Genomic DNA, 22,084 nt, shown 5'->3' with positions numbered 1-22,084 from the left:
CAAATGGATTTTTTGCATTGAGAAAGCTTTCATAATATTTACATCCTGATGGATTGTTTGTTTCAAAATGCCAATTTCCTCAGAAATTATGACAGTATAATTACTTTTTTACTATTTGAGCTCTTGCCAAGAAATGTCACCTTGAAACTTGTTGCCAAATAATCAGTTTGATTGCAATAAAAATAATAATAAATATTAAAGATTCCCATTTGTATTGACTCATATAAAATAGCTAACTGCCACTTAAATAAATTTATGTCTATCTGAGAAAAATATCAAATTATTGTAGGAAAAATTACCCACAATTTTGTCAGTATCTATTTGATATCTCACTAGCGATAATGTGAAATTAATAATGATACAGCTCATACAACAGATATTGACATCATTTGTTTAAAAAGTATCAGAATTGTTTAATAATACAGTTATAATACAAACAAAAAAACCTACCAAATTAAACATAAAATCATGTGTTTGTGTTTTTTCTAATCAAACTAGATAGTTTATGATCACTTTGGAATGGTTTTATGTGTTCATTATTAATAATATGAATTTAAAGTTCAATGTGGTGTATGCATTAGATTGATTCACTATACATGTATTCCAACATCTTTCTAGGTTGCCTGTCTGTGTATTGGAGACTGTGAAACTAACACCTCATGTCTCAAAAAAAAAAAAAAGACTTACAAAAAGGATTTATACGTGTTTGGCATTCTGCTGATACTATGCCCTTGCTTGGCCCTTGAAGTAGCGGGGATACCATAACGTGTTAGAAAACAGTTTTCTTAATCTAGTAGATGGCAGTTGTTCTGGTTGCTACAAATTTACTCTGAAATCTCAGCTGGAATGTTTTAACCCAAAGCCAACAAATGTGACAGCAGTTACTTAATGGCCTAGCTCTCTGATTGTGTTATTCTCTGAGCAGCCCAATTCCCAGGGTTGTTCTGGAAACGCTTTATTGAAATCCATCCTAAAACCTGCCCCTATGATTCTTCTAAAACTTTTATAAACATCAGTCCATGCTTAAAATAGCTGGAATGTTTTCTATCATCTGCAAATGGATTCTTACTAATAGAATAATAACAACCTATTATGATTGTATTTGGAATGCTTTTTGGGGCATTACGTAAATTTAAACTCCTATCTAAGTGAGCTTTCCTCCATCTAAAATACCGAATTGTAACCATAGTAAAAATGAATATTCTGCCATTTATGTAAACCCATTAATCGCCACTGAATTTATCTAGTAATAAATGTAATAAGTTGTATTTCTTTGAAATATACAGTTGTAAATTGAGTTGAATAAGAGAATAACGAATCTTTCTTTACCATCACATTATTCCTTTATGAGTCAATTGGATAGAGTATGTAGTAGTCTGTAACGGGTTTATTTTAAGTGCTATAGTAGGCAAGTCAGCCACTCTGCCTTTACTATCAGTTTATAACATGAGTTTGAAAGGAATAATATCAAACTTTTTGTGTATTTTTTGGTAGAGATAGAATCTGTATCTCATAGTTTTTATCTCCAAAAGTAATATTTCTATACATTATATTAATTTAGACTAATTATTACTTCATGTCAACACAGTAACATAATCAAACCAACTGTAATAATCTCTGAAAAAATTTTTAAAGAAAAACCAATATAAATTGGCCAGAACGTACGGGTAGGATTGCCCTCAACAATATTGTGTCTTGATGAACTGACAATTTTAGGCAACCAAATCCTGCTAGATAGAGGCTGGAGTTTAATATGTAGTATTGTGTAGCCACTTTGTGTAATATTATATTTTGAAGACAGTGAAAAACTCTATCATCTAATTCTTATATCTCAAGTTTTAATGTAACAAACATTTGCTGAGGGGCATCTACTCTGCTAGGTATAGACATTGAGATGGAGCAGTTCCTTATAGCCGGAACTGAGAGGGCACAGACTTCCAGTGAGACTTCCCAGAGCTATGCTGCGTGCAAACATCTATTCAATAATATCATGCATTTTTTCTATTTAAACAAAGAATCTTTTTGCATGGTAAAACAGAAAAAAATAATAAAAACTGTACATGCATTCTATGGTTTAAATATTTGGCCCCTCTAAAACTCATGTCAAAATTTAATCTCCAGGCCAGGCACGGTGGCTCACACCTGTAATCCCAGCACTTTGGGAGGCCAAGGCCGGCAGATAACCTCAGGTCAGGAGTTCGAGACCAGCCTAGCCAACATGGTGAAACCCCATATCTACTAAAAATACAAAAATTAGCCGGGAGTGGTGGTGTGTGCCTGTAATACCAGCTACTTAGGGGGCTGAGGCAGGAGAATTGCTTGAACCTGGGAGGCAGAGATTGCAGTGAGCCGAGATTGTACCATTGCACTCTAGCCAGGGGGACAAAAGTGAGGCATCGTCTCAAAGAAAAAAAGAAAAATTAATCTCCAATGTAGTAGTTTTTGAGAGGTGGGGACTTTGGGAGGTGATTGTCTCTCTGTCTTCATAAATGGATTAATCCATTTGTGGATTAATTAATTAATTAAATAAAGATTAATGGATTATCTTGGGGATAGGACTGGTGAAAGAAGGAAAAAAAAAGATTATAAGAAGAGAAAGAGAGGCCTGAGCTAGCATACTCATTCCCCTCGCCATGTGATGCCCTGTGCCACCTGAGATTCTGCGGAGTAACCATCAGCAAGAAGGCCCTCGCCAGATGCAGCCCCTTGACCTTAGACTTCACAGCCTCCATAACTGTAAGAAATAAATTACTTCTTTCTAAATTACTCATTTTCAGATATTCTGTTACTAGCAACAGAAAACAGACTAAGACAACATATGCCCACACACAATATGTAATATATTGTAGCTATTCCTCCCCGTTGTAAAACCATATTGGGCTCATTTCAAATGCTGTCTCAGTGTTAATCCACTGGGATCCTATATAGTATAAGAGCGCCTACACCAAAAGATCATTATCTGGAAATATAATTTAAAACTAGAAGAAATTATTGCAGTTCACTTTGGAAAGGTGAGGAAACCCATTAATTTTAATGTAACTCATTTTTCATCTAGCTCACTCAAAGAGAGTAATTTAATTTGAAAAGATCAAATGCATTGATGGGAATATGTTTCCAAATACTCAACAGGAGGGTATTGGTAATGAAAAGAAACTTGGCTTTCATCTTTATGTGCCGAGCTTTAACATTTTAATGAATAGAGCATTTTAAATAGAGTCAAAGGCTTGCCACTTGATATTAAGGTCATCCTTTCTAGAAAGGCCATGTTTTCTCAAACTATATTCAACTTTGAAATATCTTTTTTATTTGTTTTATTTCTATTTTACTATCAATTATATATTACTGTAATTGATAGAAGATGAAAAGCAAAAAAAAGGGTTAGGTTTTCACAGATACTAAAACAAATGCTTAAATAAGCTTACAGGTAATCTTTTCTTTCCTTCTTTCAACCAATACACAGTAAATTTGATTTTTCAAAAGACATACATTTAAAATTGGTTGTTTTGAGCTGAGAGGATTCAATGAGGAGGTAGCTTAGTCTAATGGCAAGTCCTTGAAATGATTGATTACAGGAGGACTCACTGGATCTCAGACATTTTCTGAGTTAACAGCACAAGTATCTGTAGGAAGACACTGTTGCCATCTGTACAATGTAAACACGTGGGTGTATGCACAAGCACAACTATCTCATATTACAAATATATTATAAGTTGATATACTTATCATTGCAATTTAATTGGGAAAAAAATTGAGCTATCAATCTAGGTACATGAATTCAAATTTAAGACCTGCTATTTATTTTACTAATTCATTCCAGAGAATAGGCCTTCTCTTATTAGAAAATGTGCAATAAATAAGATAAAGTAGAAAATGAATCATATATTTGCAATTATGTATATTTTAAATATGAAAACATTTATATTAAAAGTATGTTCAAAAGAATATTATGCCTTTGGATTTACTATTTAAAAAGAAAATATCTTATTTGCATATTAAAAGACCAGTGAGGCACATTCAATCTAGTTTTCCCTTCGAGCTTAAGAAAATTCTAATTTTATGACTTGCTGAGCATAAGATGAAATTACATTTTTTCGCTTTCTTTCTGGAAGTTCTTCCTTGCCATCCCATAGCTCTTCCCCCAGTGATTCTCAATAATAAATGAATATCAGAATTTACTGTGGATCTTTTAAAAATGATGATGCTAAGGTCCTGCTTCTAGAAATTCTGATTTAATTGGTCTTTGGGGATCTTGCAATTGTATATATAAAATTGTATTCTAAAGATGTCTTTGGGAGTTTGGAATTTTAATTTTAAAATTATCCTAGATTACCCTAATGTGTCCAAGAGTTTTCTTAGATAAAAGAAGAAGCACCTATTTGCCTCATGAAAGTAGCCCTCCTTTCATTGTCCTAACCTATAGGTTGCTAATAAGATCTAAATCCTACATGGAATATCTGATACCTGTGAAAACAGGATGTCATACGGTCAATTTTGTGGTCTGTTGGTGAAAGATGGAAGTACAGATGGCAAAAATGGGGAAGCAACATTCCTCAATTTATAAAGTATCAAGTGATGAGTACAAGGTTATTGAGTCTTTCTTCCAAGTTGATACACACTTTCACATGCATTGTCTATTCTCATCTTCATTCAAAATTCCAGTTATTCAGGAAGAATTTTTATCTCAGTTTTAGAGTTGGAATAAACTTGTTTTGTGGTGATGAGGATAAGAGCAACATGTAAACTGGTTTAATGTAAAAAAGTGAATTTATCTTGGAATATAAGTTCTTGGAAACCCAGTGTTTTTCTGCCATGCACTCTTATTCTTATAAAATCAAGTGTACATATTCGATCACTGTCAGTGGGTTGGTAAAACACACATTCCTAATTAATTTTTAGCAATGGTGATGGAATATAATTAATGCCCTTCAAATCTCTTTTACAACCCACTTTGTTAGCAGAGAAATGTGTTTGAAATATGAGTTCCTAAGTTTAAAGTACAAGTAATATATACAGTTTCTGCATAAGACTCACTAACCCTCAGAGAAAAATCACACTCAGGACCTGAACTTTCTTAACACAAGGCTATAAATAACTCAGAACCTTGAACATGATAGAAATGTACTTACGTGAAATAACATTTCATGGGCATCTACTTTGCATGAATCATTTTTCCTGATGATGTAAGAGTGTAACAAGTAAAGCCAGATTGTTTGGTGTCTAGTAGGAGGAGTTATACCACTCTGGAGGAGTGGTGTAACTCTGGAGCAGTGGTATAATGATGAGTACTATAGTAACCACAAAATAATGCGCTAGAAGAATGTGTTGGCCAGCCTTCAACTTCGCAAAGATCCATGCCTCTGATACCCACACCTTGTTCAGCCTCCCCTCCCCATTACACTAAGGTTGGTCTGTGTGACCAATACCTTGTGGAAAAAGTGATTATATGTCACTTCTAAGATTATTGGCTGGCATATTGAGTGCTTGTTGTACCTTTCTCATGGATCACTTGCTCTAGAGAAGCTACATCACAACCAGCCCTCAGGAGACGATTATGTAGGGAGGTATGGAAGCCTCATGCCAACAGCCATGTGGGTAAAATTGGAAGCAACATCTTCACCCCCAGCTAAGACTTGAAATGACCACAGCCACTTTACTGCATCCTTGGAAAACATCTTGAGCTAGAAGTACGTACATAAGCTGCCCCTTGGAAAAAGCATTAGATAATAAACGTTTCCTATTTTAAGCTGCTGAGTCTTGTAGTACTTATTTACATACCAGTGGATAATGAATACAGTGACTATAAGGGAGGAGGAGGGAGGGGGAGATCTGTTATGACTAGAGAGCTGGAAGAAAGCTTGGATTTGAAATAGGACTTAAGATGGTAGGGGATTCAGCAGTGGAAGAAGAGCACACGCATCCCACAATGATGGAATAGTCTGTGTTAATGCTTAAAGTTGCATTGCAGTTAGCATGATTGATGGAAGGTGAGAGATGGGCCACTTCAACTTCCCCCCCACCCACTCAAACACACACATAGGACAGGAATGGTTAGTAATGGTGAAAGTGTGGAAGGGCTTTGAATGCCAGCCTGAGGAGTGTGTATGTTGTCAGCTAGAAATCTGTGTTTATAGGAAACAATTCCAGCACTTTTGGCAATGAATTAGAAGAGAAACTAGCAGCCTGTCGGGAGAATAATGAGTCCTGCAAATGCTTTGGCTCAGGAAGGGGAAAGGAAGCTAGAGGGGAACAATTGGTACACACTATGGAGGCCTAATTGAGGGGAGTGATGGCTGAATTGATGAAGGGGGAAAAGAAAGGGGAGAAACAATGACTCGTGTTTTCAGCCCGCAGGTCATGGAAGGAGAGTGACTCCATGAATCTAACATAAAGAACACAGGAAGAGGGAATGTTGAGAAGATGATGAGAACTAACCTGGCACATAAGTAAGTTCTTACATTTGTGCAGCACTTTGACATTTACAGAGTAATCTGGAGCCATAATATTATTTGTTCCCCACAGCCATTCTGTGGAGAAAGGACAAACTTCATCTTCATTTGGGAGATGAAGAAAACCAAGGAAATTAGGTATAATGAACTCAATTAAACTCACAAAACTGGTCAATAGCACATCTGGGACTAGAATTCATGTATCTTGATGAATAGTTCAGTGTTTTCCTATTACATCCACTGGTAATGCAATCTGTAGTATAATTTTTAATAAAATGCTATTTAGGTATACGTGTGTGTGTTTAGGGCAGTAGGGTGTGAAAGAAGTGAGGGCAACAAAGCTGCCGCATAGGTAGTTGTACCATCAACCTAGAACATCAGTGACTCACATTGGACTTAACCATTTCAGGGACCTACCATCAGACTAGTGGTAAGAGAGCTCGTTTTTTCCTCAGCCTTTCTCAGCTTCTCATTAACAGATTTACTACCTTCTCTCTGAAACTCCTATTTCCTTTATGTCTCTTTATGTCTATTGAAAGATTTTCAGATCTTTGAAACTACATGCTAACAAACATGATTTTTTTTTTCTTTTTTTTTTTTTTTTGAGATGGAGTCTCACTCTGTCGCCCAGGCTGGAGTGCAGTGGCGTGATCTCGGCTCACTGCAAGCTCCGCCTCCCAGGTTCACACCATTCTCCTGCCTCTGCCTCCCAAGTAGCTGGGACTACAGGGGCCCGCCACCACGCCCAGCTAATTTTTTTGTATTTTTAGTAGAGACGGGGTTTCACCATGTTAGCCAGGATGGTCTCAATCTCCTGACCTCGTGATCCGCCTGCCTCGGCCTCCCAAAATGCTGGGATTACAGGCGTGAGCCACCGCACCCGGCCGTGAATCTGAATTATATGAACAAAATGTTTCTTGTATATGAACTTTCATTTAAGAGCTGTAGATAATGTTATTGATTAAAATACCAGTAGTGCACTGGAATTCTAATCTAGTTTTTAAATTTATTTTAAATCAAAAGTAAACAAGCAATTACACCTACACTGAATTTTTTTTTGAATGGTAACACAAACTTGTGAACATTTTGTCCCTATTTTGAGACAGACAGACAGTCTGATAGGTTTACCAGATAACTGGATAATTCGTGGAAAATAAGATTCCTATTGTTAAGGCACTTTAGGATTGTCATAAACATCTATTTACCAGCAGGAAATTTTCTGATGGGAAATTGTCATTTTTAGAACAGAATGTTTGCGATATTATGCTTTAAAATTATAGTTAAAACAAGTTTAAGTTGTATTTGCTACTGGCTCTGCATTAACTCTAACATGCAGAAGCAGCTTAAAGAAGTGCATAAATTCTTCCAGAAGCCCAAGGAAAGACTTCACTGAGAAAATATTATTTGAGATAGGATTGAAAAGATGAGTAGAAGTTCAAAATTAGGATATAGTTGAGGGCAGAGCACTCCAGGCAGTTAGAAGAGAAAAGGCAAAAAGACATGGGGAGTTAATGTATTTCCTGATATTTAAGTAGTTTTATGTTGTTAGAAAATTATAAATGGAGCAATTAAGGCAGGAATTGGTCAGGCGTCAGATATTAAGGTAGCTTGGATGTGATGGTTACATTGACAAACTTGCTCTAAATATACAGATTTCTTTAACATATTTTGATATAGAGGAATAATGTAATAAGACTAGGGTATTATGAATATCACTCTGACGTCAGTTTGAAAAGTTAAAAAGAGATAAATACAAAGGAAAAGAGAATTTATATCCAAATAAGAGGAGATGAGACCTGAGCAACTCTGGAAAGAAGATAGAGACATAGGAATTATTCAGCAGGAAGAAGGAGTGAATCTGGTTGAAGCAAATGGATGGGTAACAGTGCCATGATGAAGACGAGGGAGCAAATTATTTTTCAACAAAATGTATAAGCTACAGGTTGTGTAAATCTCAGAGACTGGGTTGGTGCGGTTCTAATACATGCAAATGACACGCAGCCTGCCGAGTCTTGCATGGTGGCTTGAAAAGAAAGACAAAATACCCAGTGGAGCCTTTTTATCATGTTGGATTTGGAAAGATGAAGAGTTCAGTTAGACGGAGTTGGTGAATTCAGAGGAACAAGAACAATGGTGAAAATTGGCTATAAACATTCTGATGCAATTTAGACCTATAAGAAATTGGAAGACTGTGATATGACAAGTAGTAATACATGCTAAAAAATGAAAGCAAAAATAAGAAGAAAATACTAAGAAAGAGATAGAAGTAAAGGAAAAGATGTGGAACACAGCAAAATGTGGAAGATAATGAAATGTATCTTCAATGACAGGAGAAGCAAGAAGAATTTCAAAATTTAGAGCTGTTCTGACTAATGTAGGATTTTGATTCACATCATGTAATTCAACATAGGAGACTTTGGAGATTGAGAAAATGTGGTTTCTTTTTCTATGAGAATACATTGCAATTTCTGTGTAAGATTCATATAGTTCTCTTAGGCAGTCTCCTTCTATAAAAGAACAGTACCTCCCAGCAGTCCAAATCAGATATTCACATCTTCCAGTAGAAATGTGCCTGCACCAGGGTTGGTGAGATCATTGACTGGCTGGCCATGCCAACTCCTCTTAAAATCTTTTTTTGCTAAGTGTTTAGGAAGCAGCAGTTCAAAGAAGAGAAAATTGATTCATTCTCATTGGTTTCAATTTAAAATCTTTCTTTCTTAGCATTAAAATCACATTTTGAAAAGATGATAGCAAAATCTCCTCTTTATTTTTAATTATAATGGGTTTAATGTCTACAGTGCATTCGTTTTCCCCAAGACACTTGATTCATCTCTGGGCACACCAGGCACTTCTAACATGAAAAAAGAGAAGGAATCCTTTCTAAAACAGGCATTTCTTTTTCTTTCATTACAAAAAGTTTTCCTACACGAAGATACTTGAGACTACGTATATCAAAAGTCAACTTTTCCTAATATACAGAGAACTGAAAAACAGTTTTGTTTCAGTCAATGTCTAAGTCATTGCCTCTACTCACATTTACTTATTTTGTGAGTTATTTGAATCTAACACCTCAATCTAATGTTATGGGCATGATCCTTTCTACATGAGAATATCACTTTGAGATAGCGATTTTTGCAGGGTTTATAATATTGTAGGAATTAGCAAAGTCCATTTTAATGGATTAGAGTTAGGTGATCTATAAAGTCAACCTTGCTATGAGATTCAGCAAGTCTGTGTTTATAGAACTATGTCTTGATAAGTGTGACAACTATATCCACTGATAAGTAAAAGAATTTTGAAGGAAAGTTTTTTTTTATGGTTCTCTTGCTCCTTGGGTTCCTGGAAATGAAAGTCACAAATCTGTCCTCAAGCTTTGTCACAGGCCTTTTCAGTTTCTGTTCTTTCAGAGTGAAGTTTGTTTACATCCTGTAAATTTGAGAGAAACAGAAATGAGAGATGGCAGAGTTGATAAAGTGAAACAGATTCAGCCAAAAAATAATGTTCACGGAAGTTTATATATCAACAGCTTTGTTACTGTTTCTTATTCTAACTTTGACTCAACAGTGAAATTGAGTTTAGATTAGATGAATTCCACAAAAAGAGAATAAATTTTTGACACGTGCCTCAGTAATTCCACTGGCATTTAAGCAAAGAAAGGAAAGATCAATATCGTTCAGTTTCAACTAAATGTTCTGTTAGCTTTTAAAGTTTTGTGTGTGACATACCTTATAATCATGAATATTATGCACAAATGCTTTTACTTTCATGTTAATATTCTAAAATGTCTGTTTAGCTACCTTCCTCTTAGGGAATAAGATTAAAGAAGCGGAAAAATTTACATAAACAAACGTTTATCTAAAAGTATTTATTGAGTGCCAGGATATTCCCAGTGATGAAGCTATTGTGACATTCAAAACAAACAAAATACTGCCTTTGAGGTGCTAGCATTGTCGTGAGGGAGATACAATAAGTAAATAAGTAGAAAACGTGTTTTAAATGGTGATAAGTTCTATCAGATAAATAAACCAGGTTACATACAGGGAGTTCAGGGTAGTGATTGGGAAGTATGTTGCTATTTCTCAGATTCCTTTTTTATTGCAATGTTACATTTGTCTTGAAGAATTTGCTGAGTTCAAGAAATAGTGTATTGTTTGTTGGTAATTTGACAATACCATTATGGTTTTTTACAGAACATTGCCTCTGAGCAAAGAACTAATTTTTTAAGTGTAGTTAAGGACCCAAATTATGTGCTAACAGATGAGAAAGAGCTAAAAATAATGTGTGGGCAGTAAACTGTAATACAGAGCAGAAGAAAATTTGAAACCTAGATGGTAATAAAGGATGTAACATAAAGAAACCATGTTAGAGATATATGGGATAGAAGATATAATTGGAATTTCAGAAGACAGAAAAGAAAGAAATAATATTTGAATAAATTATATTATTTGAATTGGTAATGGCTGGGAATTTTCCAAACTTGATGAAAGACATCACAAACTAGATTCAAAAGTGTTACAAATCTCAAGCATGATAAAAAAAAAGAATAGTTTTTGGTCTCCTATGAGAGTGTTTTTATAAGTACAGAATGGTATCATCTTCAAAAAAAGACTGTTCGTTTCTTCTTTTCTAATGTTAGTATCAGTTATTTCATTTTATATTTATGTTGCTTTTCCCAAAACGTCAAAGAAAATTCTAATTAATAAACGTATTAGTTAACATTTCTATGAAATTCTTGTCCTCAGTTGATTTTACTGTTCACCATTTCAGAAAACATTTTCTATGTTTTTTGGCCAACAATTATTATGATTAGCTATTTTCTTTCTAATTTGATGCCACTTATATATATTATTGGATTTTATTGGATTTTCTCACCATCTGTGGGTATGTTCATATAATATTTTCCCTTTAATTTTATGATGTAATGGGTCGGGATAATAGAATTTCTAATTGCGCTCCATCTTGAATTCACTGCTTTGTTACAAGGTATGATTATTTTTATACAAAGCTAGATTTTACTTGCTTATATTAATTTACAATTCTTTTCTTCCGTCATGCTAAATAACATCATCCTTAACTGTTTTTTGTTTTTAATTCATTTTTTGTCATAGTTTATGTTAAATTTAAATGGGGCTGTGACATGAAATGAGGAAGTTTCTACTTGTATCTAAGGTCTGGAATAGTACAGGCAATCTTTAATTTCTAACAGCTTTATTGAGATGTAACTCGCATACCTTACAACTCACTTATTTAAAGTATACACTTAAATGGTTTTCAGAATATATAGTTGTATAATCATCACCACAACCCGATTTTGGAACCTTCTCATTATCTCAGAAAGAAACACCCACACTCCTTAGCCTGCCCCAGAAACTCAAGCCATCCTCTCTCCTCCAGCCCCAGGCAGTTGTTAACCTACTTTCTGTCTCTGTGGATTTTCCCATTGCCCATTCTGGTGAATTCATATAATCATTTAATATACAGTCTCTTGTGATTGGCTGTTTTCAATTAGCACAATGCTTTCAAGGTTTATCCATGTTGTAGTGTGTTGATGAATAATATTCCATTGTATGGATATACTACGTTTTTCATTAATTAATTAACCAAAGGACATTTGGCTTGTTTCCACTTTGGGGCTATGATGAATAATGCTGCTATGAACATCCAGGTACAAGTTTTTGTGTGGACATTTGTTTTCCTTTTTCTTGGGTACATACTTAGGAGTAGAATTGTTAAATTAAGTCGAATTTTTACTGCATGCCTCAAGAATTATAGCATACTAATATACTCTTTGTCTAAAATTCTACTAGTTATTAGATTCCTACAATATTAAATTTTGGAAATATATGGATTTAATTATGTTTAAGAATGTCAGTTAGGCATTTTATACTTTGAGGATATGTCGTGCTTTTTTTCTTATGTTTTTGTGGAATATAATATATGAAAGTCAGAAGAATTGAAACATACCCATGAACATGTTTAGGTTCATCAAATCTGAATATGTTAAACCAAAAATACATTGATGGCCACCTTGAGAATTGCTTAGTTTTTCAATCAGCCGTCTTAGAATCCATCACAACTGAATCCAACCTAACAAAATTCATATGTAACATAACATTTTGTATTTGGTTGAGATTCAAATTAAAGGAAATATAATTTACATTGAAGTCAATTAGAAGCTTTGCAGAAACCAGTCCAAAACATGCTGCTCCATCAAAAGGAGCTGTCACAGTTTACCTGGCAATGTGCCAAAGAGTAATTTAGAATCAGCACAAATGAGTACTTACTCTCTACTGTGTAAAAAACTTACGAAAGGCTGAGACATAGACATTATATTTAAGTCTCTCAAAGTAAATAACTAAGAATTTTGTGTTGTATTAAGTTGCACACCACAAATGCAAAAAGTTACTTCCAAAGGATCTGTTTTGAATTGTTAATTATGTGGCTCTAGTAGTCACTCCTTTTTAATGTTTATAACGGTAATATATATGGTTATAAGGCTTTCCTGCTGGGTGCAGTGGCTCACACCTGTAATCCCAGCACTTTGGGAGGCCACGGTGGGCGGATCACCTGAGGTCAGGAGTTTGAGACCAGCCTGGCCAACATGGTGAAACCCCATCTCTACCCAAAATACAAAAATTAACCAGGTGTGATGGGGCATGCCTGTAATCCCAGCTACTTGGGAGGCTGAGGCAGGAGAATTGCTTGAACTTGGGAGGAGGAGGTTTCAGTGAGCTGAGATCACGCCATTGCACTCCAGCCTGGGCAACAAGAGCCAAACTCCATCTCAAAAAAAAAAGACTTTCCAATATAACATCTATGATACAAATTTCAATAAATTCCAGGTGAAATGAACCCTTATAGGTGAAAAACACAGTGACCTTGTTTTGAGGATGTATTTTGAATGCAGAAAGGTGTGTTTGGATGTGCATGCATACATGTATATGAGTACTGTATTATTAGTCTGTTTTCACACTGCTATAAAGATACTACCCAAGACTGGGTAATTTATAAAGGAAAGTGGTTTAATTGACTCACAGTTCTACCTAGCTGGGGAGGCCTCAGGAAACTTATAATTATGGCAGAAGGGGAAGCAGTCATGTCTTACATGGTGGCAGGTGAGAAAGAGAGAGAGAGAGAGAGACGCCTAGGGAAACTACCATTGGTAAAGACATCTGATCTCATGAGAACTCCCTCACTATCATGAGAACAGCATGGGGAAAACCTCCCCCATGATCCAACCACCTTCCACCAGGTCTCTCCCTCAACACCTGGGGATTGCAATTCAAGATCAGATTTGGGTGGGGACACAGAGTCAAACCATATCAAGGATATTTGGACTGGTGGATAATCACAGCATGTGAGAGAATGCAGATCTATTAATAAAATATCCACCAGAAAGGAAGAGTTGATCCACTTGCCAGATAATTTTTTTTAAATTTATAGCTAATATAAGGTTTTAACTGGGTAGCTATTTTCGTACTTAGAGATATTGTTCAAATGCAATATCTAGTCTAGTAGGATAACCAGTTGACCATCATTTTTTAAATTTTTTCCATGGAGAACAAACCATCACTAAAATTGCTACTCAGTACAAAAACTATAATGGTAAATGTCAACTTCAATGTTACACCTGCATTTTGGCAATCTAGAAGTAAAATTTAAAAACCAATAATGAATGTATTTACTAACTTATTGACAAGAAAAATTAAATTGAGAATAGGCATTAAAGGAGAAAGAATATTGATAGACAGAGACTAATCTTTCTATTAAAGTTTTAGTTAATAGGGACAGATGTGTGAAATTTCAATTTTCAAAACCTGGAGAGTGCAGATAATGGGAACTCATAAGACAGAGTGTATCTCAGTGTGTACTTTTGAGAGCATTTGTTCTATGAGATATTCTTCAAAAAGAGGGTGAGTAGATAAATAAGTTTGTGAATCAAACTTGCTGCTCCGTGGTACGTTTTATGTTCTTGATATACATTGTATAGTGTAGACTCTAAGAAGGCTTACAGAAAATAATCAATTCAACTTTCTTTTATTAATTTTTAATTAATCAAGTTAGGTTTGATAAAACTAGGGCCATGCAGAACACACTGTTGGAAATTCTGCCATAACAAAATTCTATAACTTTATTACTTTTTATGTCCTGATTTCAGATGCTGAATGACATAAATATTTAATCATTTGTGAGATGGTAAATCAAGGAAAGGAGAAACTAGAGAATCCATCTTGCATGATAAAATGTCATATATTATACATGTCTTTTTCGTATCAATGGATTCAGCCGAATTCTCCTGTATCTCATGAATTTTTAGCAATTTTATTCTTGGAGCTTTTAAAGCACCTTGTATATACATATATTATAATATGTAGCATATATTAATTTAATATTTTAATGTTAAAAATAATAAAAATTTTGAAGTACACACAAACACTTATTTTTTAAATTAACACTCATACTCATTAATCAGGTTGAGAAATACAATTTACCAGAAACTAACGGTATTTAACAAGTTCTCTATCATTCCTCACTGATTGCATTGCCCTCCATTTGCAGATAAATTACTATAATAAATTTAGTTTCACCATTGAATAAAAAATTTGGGGAGATTTACTTCCTGTGTATTCTTGGATAGTATATTACTTGTAGTTATAGCATTATTGAGGTCTAATTCATGTATTACTAATTTTATCTCTTTCAAGTATACATATAAATCAGTTTTTGTAGATTTGTAGTTATGTATTCATCACCCAATCCAGTTTTATAACAGTTCCATCACTCCTCAAAGCTTCTGTCTTGATGATTTGATATAAATTCCTGTATCTATTAATACCTCCAGTCCCAAGGAACCACTAATCTGCTTCTGTCTCTGTAGGCTTTTTTCCTATAAATTTTATATATAGGGAGTAATACGACATGTGTGCTCTTTTGTGTGTGACTTCTTCCTTATGCCACATTTTTGGTGTTCATACATGTTTAGGCATGATTCAATGGTTCATTCTTTTTTGCTGCTGGGTTCATATGGATATGATGTTTCTCCATATTTTTCTCCATTTACTGGTCGATAGATGCATATCTTTAGTTTTTGAGTAACATGACTAATTCTGTAAGCATTCATGTTCAAGCCTTTGTGTGACTTTTGTATGTTTCCATTTCTCTTGGTTAGATACCTAAAGGTTAAATTGCTGGGTAGTGATGGTAAGTGTTCTGGAACAATTGGATGTCCACATGCAAAAAAATGAATCCAGGCATACAGCTTATATTTTAAACAGACGTTAACTCAAAAAGGATTATATACCTAAATGTAATATGCAACAAAAAATCTTCTAAAAAGATAACATAAAAAAATCTAGGTGCCCTTGGGTTCGGTGATGAGTTTTTAGATACAACACTAAAAGTAGGGCCCATAAAAAAACATGAAGTTTGGACTTCACTAAGATTAAAGAGTTCTGCTGTGCAAATACATTGTTAGAAGTGGAAAGACAAGCTACAGACCTCAAGAAAATATTTACAAAATTCATATCAGAAAAAAGACTTTTTCAAAATGCATAAAGAATTATTAAAACACAATAATAAAATTAAAAAATGGGCAAAAGATCTAAATAGACTTCATTAAGGAAGATATAAAGATGGCAAATAGGCATATGAAAACATGCTCAGCATAAGATGTCTTGATGAACTACAAATTCAACAACAACAACAACAATGAAGTTCCATTGCTTACCTATTAGAATGGCTAAGATACAAAACCCTGACAATACCAAATGATAGCATGGATGTGGAGCAGTGGGAACTCTCATTCACTGCTGGTGGGAAGGTAAAGCAGTACAGTCACTTTGGAAGACAGTCTGGCAGTTTATTACAAAATTAAGCGTCATCTTATCATATTATCCAGCAATCGTGCTACTAGGAATTTAACCAGATGGGTCGAAAACATATCTACATGAAAATCCCCACATGAAGGTTTATAGCAGCTTTAGTCATAATTGCCAAAAGCTGGAAGCAACCAAAATATCCTCAACAGGTGAATAGGTAAACTGTGGTATATACACATAATGGAATAATATTCAGCCATCAAAAGAGGTTAACACTCAAGTCATGGAAAGACATGTGGGAATCTTAAATGCCTGATAATAAGTGAAAGAAGCCAGTTTGAAAAAGCTACACATTCTGTGATTCAAATTATGACATTATGGAAAAGGCAAAACTATAAAGTTAGTAAAAAGATCAATGGTTGCCCAGTGATTTAGAGGGAGGGAAAGACAGATGAAAAGATGAAGCAGAAGAACGGGATTTTCAGGGAAGCAAACTCTTCTGTATGATACTGTAATATTGGATGCATGATATTACATACAATTGTACAACACAAAAATGGACCCTAATGTAATGTCTGGATTTTGGTTAATAGTAATGTATCAATATTGCTTCATCAATTGTAACATACATATCACCAATGCAAGATGTTAAAAAATAGAAAAAATTGTGAGCAGGTGGTGGGTAGGGGTATGCAGAAATTGTGTACTATCTGCTCAATTTTTCTGCAAAAAAACTGTCCAGAAAATAAACTGTTGGTTTTTTGAACAAAGGTATGCGCTAAATCCAACAGAATTTAGGAGTGTATACATCTGGGGTGAATGAAAAATGGTATATTTTAATTAAAATTAAGGCAGTCACCATATATGTGAGACTGAGATATCAAATAATTAAATAAAAACAAGTAGACTTCAAATTTCTACTTACATAGTTTGAACATTTGGACTACTGTCAAAAATTCTAAAAGTATTATTCTAAACCACTTCAGTGTGCTTTATAAGTAAATTCTAGAAAAATTAGAATTCCTATTTATAAAGTCCTAGTTAATTAAATGTTGCATAAGTGATTGTAAAGAGTTCTTGGCAGATAGCAGATAAAAGTTTTGGGCACTGAAAATGTTTATAAATGTATGTTCACTATCTCACTTTAGTTTGTGCTAGGGAATTGAACTCTAAATATATTTGAAAATATATAAAGAAATATTTGCCCAAGTAATTTATTAAAGTTGTAAATAAACGTTTGCAACTATTTTCAGCAGGGCATTGTACTAGGCGCTGAGGTTGTGGAGATTCTGTTTATAAACAGTTTGCAATCCTGAGATAATTCTGGGAATAAGGTAACATGTATGACCTGGCAGAAGATGAATCCACTAGGGTTGCCTTACAGAATTCACTTTCTTCAAGTATTGGTCCAAGTGGCACATTCTCAGTGGAGTGTACCCTGACTCACCCTTTAAAATTGTGAATTCTTCCCATCACAGCACTCTGTACCCTTACCCTGCTCTAAGATCCCCTGTAGCATTCTCAGCTACTGAAGTATTATACAGTGTATTGATTTTCTTAATTTTATTTTCTGTCTCCCCCTGGTTTCTTTTCAGACATGCTAGAATGCCACCTTCATATGGGTAGAATTTTTTTTCTCCTGTGTTCTATTCATTGGTTTGTATATTTTAAGTACTTTATTCATATTTTTTGGGTTAACAAACAAGAAAAGGGATCTTGGAGTACGCATGAAATGCTTGGGGAAACAATCTTAAAAGAACAAAATCTTCGTGTCAGAGAGAAGAGAGAGAAGTAACCATAGGCAAGGTTGTATTGTAGAGTGTCTTGAATAAAGCAGTTGTTTCTTCTAGCACTTAGTTTAGTATGGTCTTTCTATGAACTTGATGAGTTACCATTGATAGAGCATGATATAGGCATTCTCTGAACAATTACAGCAGCAGGATTGAATATAGAATATCAGAAGAACCATTAGAATAAAAAAATTTGAACCATGGAAAGAAAATGACAAGTTTGAAAAAAACACACACACACAAAACAACAACAACAACAAAACAGAAAAAGAACATCTGGATCTGGATTTGTAATTCCTCTGTATTTTTCTTCTTTTTGAAATTGCCAGCCATATAGTACCTTCTTAAAGTCCATCTTCTCTGCAAATTTCTATGCAGAAAGACCAACGCAGCTTTTGTGGCACACTGGATTTTGAGCCCACAAAACGCTGGAGTAAATCATGAGAAAGAAGCACAAGTAGCCCCAGGTAAAGACGTTATCACTCCCTATTTACAGTCACTTGTTCAGTGAGTCTGGGCTTCAAGAGCTTGTGTAATTTTTTCCAGAACATTGACTTCCATACTGTATTTATTCAAAAGTTAAAAACATAAAACACTTGGTTAATATGCAAACGTTTTGCTGTGTGGCAATGGAAATAAGCATTCCTGCCAAGCACTTATGGAAAAACTGTGGAGGACAGCCACTGTGGCTATGATAGCACTAGAAGTTTGAGAACTGAGCTGGTCCACTGTACTTGAGTGTCTCAGACAGGCTGTCCTGAAATCTAGCACTGCTAAATCCTATACCAGCCAATCTGTTCCCTCAATCAGCAAGGTCACCATGAAAATGATTTTTGAAAAAAAAAGAAAAAGAAAAATTGACCTTCTCGTTTTCATCTGTCTGAATGATGTTCACCCTTGTGAACATGACTATGACCCTGTGTCATGGTTAAGGATAATTAGCCAGTCCGGTAGGTGAAACTATGGCCCATTAGCCTGGGCACCTTACCTTGGGAACACTGTTGTCTTCATTTCCGGACTTCGTAACAAACGGAGCATGGTCATTGTTTAGACCTGGAGTAACCGCTACTGGAATACACACTTTTAAAATAATACAACCAAAAATTTACATTTTCACATGTCCTTCACACTGATGACACACAGTTTATCTCCTTTACAATATTCCTTTCAGTACATTAAAAAATTAAATATAAATTAATTAATTAACATATGAACTCCAGCAACAGCAAGATACAAATTTGTGTGAGCTTAAACATTTTAAAAGAAGTTTTTATAAATCAGGCCTATCAAAAGGGCTCATGTTTCCTTTGGGGAAAAATATCCCTTCCTTCTCTAGTTCATACTATCCTCCTTCCCACAGTCTAGCTTCACAGTGACTTATTTTAGAAATATGATCTCCTCTCAGTATTTGTGGAGTGTTTGTTCAAAGACCTCCCTCATGGCCCAACACAATTCACAGATGTTCACATCCCTGATATGCAATGTTACATTAATGTTGTATATAAATGTTAATAATGTTATATTATATAAAAATATAATTAATGTATTAATATAACATCTATTAATACCTACATCATACACACATTCTCACACATACTTTGTGTCATCTCTGGATTACTTATAATACCTAATACATTGTAAATGCTTTATAAATAGCTATTATAATATTTTGTTTAGGGAATAATGATAAGAAAAAAGTCTGTACATGGTTCATCACAGACACAAACATTCTTTTTTTTCCAAATATTTTCTATCTGTGGTTAGATGAAATCATGGATGCAGAACCCATGGATACAGAGAGCCAACTGTATATATGAGAAAGACTAGATTTATTTTCCTTTCCGAGTCAAAACAGAATACTTGTAAGTACTATAAACATGAAAAAAAATCCTGAATCTTCTTTTTAATGTTTCTGAGACACTTTGAATATAGAATGAAGTAGAAAGAACACTAAATTAGGAGATAAAATATTATAACTAGAATTCTAGTTCTTACTTTATAACCTTGCACAAATCACAGAATCTCAAGAGCATTAATTCTTTCATTAGAAAAATGAAAGCAACCATAAAAATCCCATTGATCTACCTATGTCACACTGAGTTGTTGGGACCAAAAGATAATGAATTTGTAAATAAACACATACACATCAGGCCTTGTGACAGTGGAAGACATCTGTTAGCCACAAATCAGCATACAGGAAAGTGAATTGTAGTATGTCTTAGGAAAGGCCTGCCATTATTTCAGGTATCTCAGCAGAGTCAAATGCATGAATAGCTGTGCCTGGGGCTCACTAAAGCGTTTGATTTTCTCTTTTTAAATTTTACTAAAGGCAGAAGTGCATAAATTCTGCCATTTAACATTATTTCAGGTTTACTGTCAAATACGTATTATTTAGAATAATATTTAAGCCTTTTTAAAATCATTTTTAAATATGAACACTACAAAAGCTTTTCTATAAGATTTTAAAAACAATTTGATGACTCAATATAGTTCAGCTAATGACTCTCAGGTACTTTAAAATCTTCTGTACATTATTAATTTCATATTTGTAGTTTTCCACTAATGCCATCCACTGTATATGCAAAATGGACCAATAGACATAATGCCCAGTGACGGTATTTCTCAGGATACTGGCAAATATGTGAGCTGGCTTACAGATCTTTGACATTTTCATAAGTCCAGTCTATTTTATAATATTATATAGCTATTTCCCACATATCTCATCCTCTAATTTAAGCACATGAAGTAGGCTATGCTATTTATACATGTTTACTTTAGTCCATTTGGGGGATACAATTATTTTTTCTCAAGATTATTGTAATAGAATTTTTTTCTTCTCTGCTCTATCCTAAGCATAACTTCATCTATCTCTTTGTGAGAGTAATTTTATTTTCTTTTTATTTATTTTTAAAATTGAGAAACAAAATTACATATATTTACTATGTACAGCAGGATGTTTTGAAATATAAATACATTGAGGAATGACAAAATCTAGCTAATTCATATATGCATTGCTTCACATATTTTTGTGATGAGAACACTTCACATCTACTCTCTTCTCATTTTTCACAAGCACACTAAATTATTAACTGTAGTCACTATGTTGCACATTAGATTACTTGAACTTATTTCTCCTAACTGAAGTTTTGACCAGCATCTCCCAAACCCCACTCCCCAACCACCCCAGCCCCTAGTAACCACCGCTGCTCTCCACCTCTGTGATCAGGTCGTATTTGCCTTTCTGTGTCTGGCTTCTTTCACTTATACTATCCTCCAGGTTCATCTATATTGCTGCACATAACAGGATCTCCTTTTTATGGCTGAATGGTATTTCATTGCATATATGTACCACATTATCTTTATCCATTCATCTTTTGATGGACACAGGTTGATTCCATGTCTTGTCTATTGTGAATGGTGCTGCAATAAACCTGGGGGTGAAGGTTATCTCTTTGATATACTAACTTCATTCTCTTTGGATATGTACCCAGTAATGGTGTTGCAGGACTTTTCCTTAGTTCAGCTAAAGATGGGGTTCTTTGTCCCATAGCCATGAAAATTAAGGCTCACAGACAATGTGAATGGTGAGTAAGACAGAGTCTTACTGGGTGAAAACGAAGAAAAGGGGGAAACAGGGGCTCTCACTAGGCCAGAGTCCCTCCCGCCTACTGCTTGAATCTCACGTTCCACACAGGAAGAGGGGAGGCCAGGCTCCTCCCCACTGCAAATGGCACAAACTTCCCGAGGCTCCACAAAGTGGGCAGGCTGGTTGGGGGTCTTCTGGGGAACCCCTCCCACCTTGCTGTCTCAGTGGGATTGCTGGATCATATGGTACTGCTCTTTTTAATTTTTTAGCAAATGCCTCACTGTTTTCTATGATGGCTGTACCAATTTACTTCCCTGTCAACAGTGTGTGAGGGTTTCCTTTGCTCCACATCCTTGCCAACACTTGTTACCTTTGAAAATAGCCATTCTAACAGATATGAGGTGATATCCTATTGTAGTTTCAATTTACATGTCCTTGATAATT

Source organism: Gorilla gorilla, chromosome 5, assembly GCF_029281585.2.
Source record: "Gorilla gorilla gorilla isolate KB3781 chromosome 5, NHGRI_mGorGor1-v2.1_pri, whole genome shotgun sequence".
Taxonomy (NCBI): Eukaryota; Metazoa; Chordata; class Mammalia; order Primates; family Hominidae; genus Gorilla; species Gorilla gorilla.
Note: the sequence above shows the minus strand (reverse complement) of the source record.